The sequence below is a fragment of the Pelobates fuscus genome, chromosome 2, assembly GCF_036172605.1.
Source record: "Pelobates fuscus isolate aPelFus1 chromosome 2, aPelFus1.pri, whole genome shotgun sequence".
Taxonomy (NCBI): Eukaryota; Metazoa; Chordata; class Amphibia; order Anura; family Pelobatidae; genus Pelobates; species Pelobates fuscus.
In genome coordinates, this window is record NC_086318.1 from 186223016 (window position 1) to 186232486 (window position 9471).

Here is a 9471-nt window from a genome sequence, read left to right on the forward strand (position 1 = left end):
GACCAACAGTACCCCCCTTAACCGAATCTTCAGATGGTAGAGGATGTTGATGACCTTCCTCGTATTATCTGTACCCTGTCTCCCCTTGATGAAGCCCACCTGGTCGTTATGGATGATATGCGGTGGTAAGTTTTGCATCCGTGTTTAGGAGGGAGATGGGTCGAAAGTTCTGCGGCACCATTGGGGGTTTATTCGGTTTAGGGAGTGTGACCATATGCACGGCCAATGTTTCCCTGGGCAGTTCTCCTTTGAGAGCTGCCTCCATGAACAGTCTAACCAGGTAAGGCGCCAGTATGTCGCCAAACCTTTTGTAATATTGGTTGTCAAACCCGTCAGGTCCTGGGGATTTTCCCGACGGAAGGTCTTTAATCAGGTCCCAGATCTCATGTTCCTCCATCGGTTTAGTGAGAGCTTCTTTTTGTTGTGCTGTGATCTTAGGTAGTGTAACCGTGTCTAGGTATTTCCTAATGTTTAGGTTTGTCGGGTGTGTAGTTTGCGTGTCTTCTCGTATATTATACAGGGAGGAGTAGTATGTGGCGAACACATCACTGATTCCCCTAGGGGTGGAGAATTTGGACCCCTTCTGGTCTGTGAGGTAGGATATTTTCTGATTTGCCTGCCTGGTTTTTAGTCGTTTTGCTAGTAGCTTGCTTGCCCTATTGCCCTGCACTTAGTGGGTCAGTCTAAGCCGTTGCATGTTTGAGTTAAGTCCGTCCAGTGCTTGTCGATGTATAAGCTTAGTGAGCAGGGCTATTCAGTTTTTTGTCTCTATAGTCGGTGTGGTTTGGTTTAGTCTATTCATCTCGTACAGTTCTGCTTGCCATGCTCTAAGCTGTGTTTGACGCTTCTTTTTTACGTATGTTGCTCTGCGTATTAGTAGGCCTCTCGCTACTGATTTGTGTTCAAGCCACATAGTAGCATCTGTGGTTTCTTTAATGTAATTTTGTTGGAAGTATGTGCGGAGGTCTCCTGCCAGTGTTTCTGCAAATCTCTCATCACTCAGCAGAGAGTTATTGATTTTCCAGGGGCTACGGTGTTTAAAGTTGTAATTGTTCTTTAATTCTATGGTTACTGGTGCGTGGTCAGACCATGTAATTTGCTGTATGTCGCTAGCCATGATTTGGTCTAGTGCCAAACCTGATACAGGAAACCATACATTTTAGAGTAGGAGTTATGCACCGCTGAGTAATGTGTATACACTCTCTCTGTCGGGTGTGTAACCCTCCAAGCATCGTACAGGTGATAGTCGTGCAAGAGGTTCGCTATGGCTCTGCATGGCCTATTTAGAGGGCGATGGCTTTTTCTATGTGGCGGTAGTGTCGTGTCTAGCAACGGATCTATTATGTGATTAAAGTCACCCCCTATCACTGTGATGTCTGTTTGGGCATTGCTTGTTTTGGTTAGGATTTTGTGTAGGAAGTTCCTCTGATTGGTATTTGGGGAGTATATATTTACGATGGTGTATAGCATGTCATTAAACTTCCCTATGAGAATGATGTACCTGCCCTTTGGATCTATGTCCGTGGAGTGGAGCGTGAACGAGACCGCCCTACTAATCAGGATGGACACCCCTCTAACTTTCGCTGGAGATGTGGCATGGAATTGGTGTGGGTAATCATTGGTCAATATTACGGGGTGGTCGTTGTGTCTAAAGTGCGTTTCTTGGAGGCATAGGATATTAGCACCCAGGGTTCTAATCTCTCTGGCAAGTAGGTGTCTTTTCACTGGGGCGTTTAGGCCCCTGACATTAAAAGAGCACACTATCACGGTGGTTCTTGGGGTTGGTACTCTTTACCTCGCATGTGGTATTCTATGGTTTGAGGGGTCACCACTCTTCCCAGCTTGTTCATGCCGAGCAGTGTTACCCTCTGTGTGTTGGTTAGGTCCCTTATTGGGCCTGCGGAATTGTTAGTAGGATCGGCCCTGCGGCCTCCAGGGCTTGTCAGGTTTTGTGTGGTGTTTGTTGTTGGATTACCCACTAACCCTATCACCCGTTCGTTGGTAAGGTATAAAACATGTGTAACGTAAACACAACTTAAAACAACATACAATAATTCATTAACATAAACCAAAGTATTTACAGAAACATTCTTGAGTACTAGTGATGCCGTGTGTTCGGCTTGGCACTGCATTGTCGTGCCTTGGGGGAAGAGGCTTATAGCCTCCTGTCCTATGGGAGTTTTCTCCCTTTGTGGCTATATCTTGTGTTTCCGTTGGGTAGTCCCAACTAAGTGCTAAAGCCTTGTGAATATGCTGGCTTTATGTATATATATAGATGTTTTACTTGTATTATTATTTTTATTTTATTTTATTTTTTGCGCATATTTGCACTGTCTCCGTTCTGGTTCTCCGTGTACTAAGGTTGTGTGGGTGGCTCTCTTTATTTATTTATTTTTTGGGGGGGGGGGGCGAGTATGTTAGGTTGGTTTGGCTCTCCTAGGTGAGCTGGGAGGGAAGTAAAGGAGCCGATGTCTGCGCTACTCTCTTGTCCCTTATGCTCCCTAATGTACTCCCTCTCTCATCCCCATGCTCTATCTGGAGCACTTGTGTTATATCGTGTTATCTCGTGAGTGCGGTGCAGTTTCGTACTTTACCCAGCCCTGCAGCTGATATGTCCATGAGTTTGGATTCAATAGAGCGCCCACGCTTTTTCCTCTTTTTCCAGTCCTGTGTCATTTTGGGTCTGCCCCCCTCTTGGTCCGTCAGTGGCGTGGCTGCAATGTTCCAATCTCTCAGGACTCGCTGGCCTTCCTCTAGTGAACCGATGGTGGTGGTCTTCCCTTCTCTCATCACTAGGAGCTTGGTGGGGTACCCCCATCTGTATGGAAGATGATTCTCTCTGAGTTGAGTGGTCACTTCTCGGAAGTCCTGTCTCCTCTTTAGTGTATATGAGGAGATATCCGCATATATAGTCGTACCTCTGTAGGCCGGGGGCATCTCTTTCCGTTTTCTGCTGACGTTTAGGATTGCTTCTTTGGCATGATAGTAACGCATCCTGAGCAAGATGTCTCTTGGTGTGGTTGGTGGTAAAAAATTAGGTTTAGCCGTTCTGTGGATTCTATCCAATAGGAGCAGATTGTCTGGTAAGTCAGGGGCCAATTCCCGCAGCAGGCCCGTGATGTGAGCGGAGAGATCCTCAGTTTTCACTGTCTCCGCTACTCCCCTTATCCGCAGGTTATTGCAGCGTGCCCGGTTCTCCATGTCCGCTATTTTGAGATCTTGGTTATTTAGTCTCTCAACTAGACCTTCTACTGTGTCTGTCAGTGAGTTGTGGGCCTCCGCCATTTCTGCGATTTGATCCTCAGCGTGCGATGTGCGCTGGCCTATGTCATGTATTTCTTTTTGCAGGTCTCTGATAGCTGTGTCCAGCTTACCCACTATCTTGTCTGACATCTCCTCCAGCAGCTTTTTTCAGGGAGTTGTGGGTCAGTGGACTTTCCTGTTCGCTGTTCTGGGCCTCCACGTCGGGTTCCCTGCCGGCGCGATCTTGGGAGTGCTCAGCCTGGCTTGAAGCCTTACCCTGCGCTGTCCATGCGGCGAAGAAATAATTTTTCTCCCCCTTCTTTCCTGCCCTTTTGCCTTTGGGCTGAGGCATTGTGGTTCTGGACGTGTTTTTGTGGCGTTTTGATGCATGATAGGCTTTGTATTACACCTTTTTAGCCGTCGCGGCACGGAGCTCTGACTACATGCGGCTGCTCCAGTCCGCTTCCAGGACACGCCCCAGGTTATTTTTGATTTTATTAGAAAGATCTTTATTTATTTTATTGTTATTATGGTACCATCTTTGCTTAAGAAATAATATATTTTTATTGACCATGTCATAAATTCTATCTTTGATAATTTCCCTTAAGTTAGCTATTTCTTCAATTAAGTCTTTATTCACCATATTTTTATTTAAACGTTCCTTATTTACCAATTTTATTCTTAACTCTTGCAAAGATTCTCCCTTCTTCCTTTTAAATTCAGAACCAAGTTTAATCAATAATCCCCTTACATAACTTTTAAAGGTACACCATACCATTGCCGTGGGGACTTCCCCATTATCATTAGTAATCAAAAAGTTTTCAATTTCAGATGACAAAAAATCAATGTTACACTCTGATTTCAAAAGGCTTTCGTTAAGTCCTTTTTTGTGCTTTTAAAGTGATATGATTCTCTGCTTTTTTGGAATTGCAGAAATTTCAAAGACCTTTATAAATATTCTTCATTTATACTTCTATTATTTGGAAATGTATTATTGTGTATACTGTGCCCCTATGTAAAGACACTTAAGTGGATTTATATTACTTCATTACTTGACTAGGGTGATACAATTATCTATTAGTGAGTGCATTTTATATATGTGTTTGTTTTTTTATTTGTTCATATTTTAAATTTCATCTTTTTCCATTAAATAAATACTTTTGTTTTAATTGGCACCCTGAGTTTTTTTTATTTTCATGTGCATTCCCGTATAGTTTGTTTGATCTGCCTATGTAATAGGTTTGTTGGGATACTTCTTATTTAGTGAGTTGCTGCTACCTCGCTTAATTGTTTTGTTATTGGTATTATGTTGTTGAGAACTGCAGATTTTTTATGAATTATTCCCCCTTGCCTGACCTGAATTTATTTTTAGGGGAAATGCAGATAGGGACATAAATTCAATGGCTTAATGTCTTTCCTTTAGTTACCTCCAGTTAAAAAATATAATATAAAAAGTTTTATGAATTGTTTTATGAAATATGTGGAGGTCCTTCTTAAATACCCAAGTTGTAATATGTTTGAAAAATCAAGAAAGAACTAAATAAACACACTTGAGAACATTTACAGTATATAGTAAACATAGTGTAAAATCACCAATCAATAGTAATTTTCAGGCACACAGTGAGGATTACCTATGTTGTTTTTCCTCTTAATAGTGAAAAATAACTATTTCCAAAAGAGGTGGTAACTTGCAAGACAAATGGAAAATAAAAAACACACACAGAGAGTCATTCTGAATTTTTGAATTAAAAGCTAGATATAAGAAATACATTAGATACATTAAGAATTAAATATATGTATAATAGTATTTATCATTGAAACTAACCCCTTAAGGACCGGACTGTTTTTGTGATGTTGTACATTTGCGACCAGGCCTCTTTTTACACTTTTGTGGTATTTATGTTTAGCTGTATTTTTCCGCTCTCTCATTTACTGTTCCCATACAAATTATATATTGTTTTTTTCAGGACAAAAAGGGCTTTCTTAACATACCATTATTTATATAATCTCATGTAATTTAATTAAAAAAAATTAAAACATATGATAAAAATTGAAAAAAATACATGTTTTATACTTTTACTTGAAAAATCTTTTACTCATCTACAAAGGTGAATGAAAAAAACTGCTATTGTTGTCCTGAGTTTAAAAATACCCAGTGTTTACGTGCTTTTTTGCTTTTTTTTTTTTTGCAAGTTATAGGGCTATAAGTACAAGTAGGATATTGCGGTTTCAAAACATACATTTTTAAAATGTATTAATAGTGACATTTTAACACTATTATCTGTCATAAATCTCTGAATAACACCCCACATGTACATATTTTTTTTAAAGTAGACAACCCTGGGTATTCAATATGGGGTATGTACTGTCTTTTTTAGTAGCCACTTAGTCACAAACACTGGCCAAAGTTAGCATTCATATTTGTTTGTGTGTGAAAAAAGTAAAAAACTAAATTGAACGCTTTTTTTGGCCAGTGTTTGTGACTAAGTGGCTACTAAAAAATACTGGACATACCCCATTTGCAATACCTTGGGTTATCTTCTTTTGCAAATGGTATGCCATCATGGGGGTAATTCTCATTCCTGGGCTACCGTACGCTCTCAAAGGCAACATAACCAACCTGGCCATTTTCAGTGTAAAAATATTTGACCCATATATTTGACCCTGTAACTTTCAAAAACGCTATAAAACCTGTACATGGGGGGTACTGTTATACTCGGGAGACTTGGATGAACACAAATATTAGTGTTTCAAAACAGGAAAACGTATCACAACAATTATTTCATCAGTAAAAGTGCTGTTTGTGTGTGAAAGATGCAAAAAAGTCACTTTCACTGACAATATCATGGCTGTGATATGTTTTACTGTTTTGAATCACTAATATTTGTATTCAGTGAAGTCTCCCGAGTAAAACAGTACCCCCCAATGTTCAGGTTTTGGGGTGTCATAGAAAGTTACAGGGTAAAATACAGTGCTAGCAAATTCAATTCTCTGGACTTTCGGCTTGGGTTGGCAGGCAGGTCCCTCAAATTGCAATCAATAAAATTACTTAATTGTGTAAAAATATTACATAAACACGCACGTAGAATTTAAATATATATGCATATTTATATATTTGAAGTCTACGTGTATATTTATATAATTATTTATGTCATTTTGTATATGGACATATGCATATTTCGTATTATTTGTATTTATTTATATATACATAGATATATATACAATTTTGGTCTAAGTGTATTTTGATATATATATATATATATATATATATATATATATATTAATATCAAAATACAGTTAGAATAAAATTTCATGTAGATATATAATTTTTTTTACATTTTTATTATTTTTAAATGTTTTATTTAATTTAAATTACTTATTTGTATTTTATAATATAAATATTTATAAAATATATTTAGTTATTATATATATTATATATATATATATATATATACTTGTTTAACTTAATATATGTACATATTAATAAAAAAATACACTTAGTATGTATTAATTAATAAAAAAATAATAAAAAATTAATAAAAAAAATACACTTAGTATGTATAAATATAATATATGTCTATATATCATATATAAATACACATATATAATTTTTTTTATTAACATGTACCTTTTTTTTTAATGATTTTAGACTAGCAGGGATGGTTCAGGACCGTCAGTGGTTGGAAACGCAAAAATGCCGATGACGGTCCTGAACCGTCACCGGTCCTTAAGGGGTTAATTTCCCATTATGGAGGATGTATTGTAAACAATTTAAATCTCTATAGGGCTTATGTATTCCTAAAGATTAATGCTAACGTTTTGCTCCTATGTCTCTCTTATAGATCACATTTATTTTTTGTTATTAATTTTTTTTCAATTTTTTTTCCATTTATGATTCTAAAATAAATTACCTTTAACTTAGGATAGCATATAATGGATATCCACTTATGTGTCCCAAACCACTTCATCTCAATGAAGTGGTCTGGGTGCAGTGGTCCTTACATTTTAACCCTGCAATGTAAAATATGTACCTTTTCCTGGCCATATCCATTTCAGCACAACGATGGGGTAGCTCCTCCCTATTCCTAATTAGACAGGAACTAATTAAAATAAATGTGTAAGTACCTCCTCCTATCCCCTCCTCCCTCAGTCTTTTTGATCCTGTCCTATCCCTATAGGACATGTGTTTTTTTTCCTTTGCATGGACTTAAAGCTCATTCCACAAGATCTTTTTCCTCCTCTTAGGCCTCCTCTGCCAAGGTCTCTCCTGAACTGATTTGTAGAGCTGCCATTTGGTTCTCTGCTACTACTTTCATCAGACATTACAAAGTGGATGTCAGAGCCGGTCATTCGGACCAATTTGCTAAAAGTGTCCTTTCTGTATGAAACCCTTGATTCCTGAAGTTTTGGTGTTTGTCACTTGGTTTGTGGTACACTTTGCATATGATATTTCGGAGTCTTTGGTTTCTGTATTTATTCTTCCTTCCATTGGTTATTGCTTGGGTATTACCCATCGTTGTGCTGCCATGGATATGGCCAGGAAAAGGGAAAATGTATCCATACTTACCGTAATTTTCTTTTCCTGGCCATATGCCATGGCAGCACAAAGGTCCTGCCCTAGGATATTGCTAGTAACAAGACTGAGGGAGGAGGGGATAGGAGGAGATACATTTATTTTAATTAGTTCCTGTCTAATTAGGGATAGGGAGGAGCTACCCCATTGTTGTGTTGCCATGGCATATGACCAGGAAAAGAAAATTACGATAAGTATGGATACATTTTCCCTTTTCTTTCACTTTTGCCTTATTTTTTTAATTGTGATTTTTATTTCTCCCTTTAGTTTTTAAAAGTTGTCAAAACTGTTTAATTTATTTTTGAGCTTTTAGTCATAACTTGCATAACATAAAATTTTACAGGCACTAAAGGTTATTTAAATTGTTATTTAAAATGTAGACTTTTTAGATTGCAAATGTCAAATTGACAATACCATTTCAGTTTTATTAGATACTGTAGTAAATGAATTTATAAGCAAGTTACAGTAACACAGCTTTCAAATGGTTTTTATTTATAGTGAAATTGGCACACCGCAACTCTTGTGATTAGAACTTTGATTAGAATTGCCTCCCATAGGGCTGGCCTTAGTCAGTTCTCTCAGCAGCATCAGATAATCACTAATTACAATTCCACTATGTATTTCTTTAAGGATGTAACATGCAATGTCTATGAGTAGGAGATCTAATCAGCCCAAAATGCATTAGGTAGCTCTAGGTTATTTTTTCTGTCCATGTTTCATTTTGATATTGATGTGCTATATGGATTTACAATAAATGGTTACCTTATTTTTTATAGTCACCATCTCTGTAAATTAATGTTTCTGAAATGTAATCCAGCTGAGCTTTCTGTTTCTTATGGCTCCTAGATTTGTGAGAATAGGGGTTTGATTTACCACTGTATGTGTAAGGGGTTTTCCACAACAGGTATCCCCTGTTTATTTATCCCTGCTGCTGTAGAACCTCTTTAACCATATTTTGCAGAAAGTGCTGTATACATATGTGGATATAGGCTTTATGCCCTAAATCACCTTTCTTATACGAGCACAGGGATGTGATATGTGATATTGCTTTTCCCCGAGAAGGGATATGACATTTGATTTTAAAAACAATAGAAATTATGATGTAATGATACAAGCCATAAGTTTGTTTAAAACACACACTATAATTATATCAACACATTTATTGGGCTGCTTGTCGACACCTCATCTGTTCTTACCTTCCAGGTTGACTAGGTGGGTGGGAATTCTGAAGAGCTGTGTTGCAGAGAATAGGACTTGGACCACATATGCTTTCATGGATAATGCTGTTTATATCGACCTGGAGGGCAAGGTTAAGTGTCTCCATAGATTCCTGTTTTCCTTCAAGAATAGCATTATCCAAAAGTGTCTACATTGCTCTTTATTCTTGGAGATATTTGCAAATGTGGTCAACACTATTTCACATCAGTTATGGTAAACCATCATCAAAACCTTCAGCTCTCAACTACCGTTTCATGCATTCCTGCTTTCCTCATCAGTTGTCTTTGTCCCCTCTATACAACTACTCTTTGATCCCTCTCTGGGAACAGTGGTTAGAGCTGCTTACATTTTCTCTTTTTCCTATGTTTTCCCACATGACTTATGGGAGCAATATATGTTTAGAGAAACAAATGTCTGACAATATTGCACTCTTTATG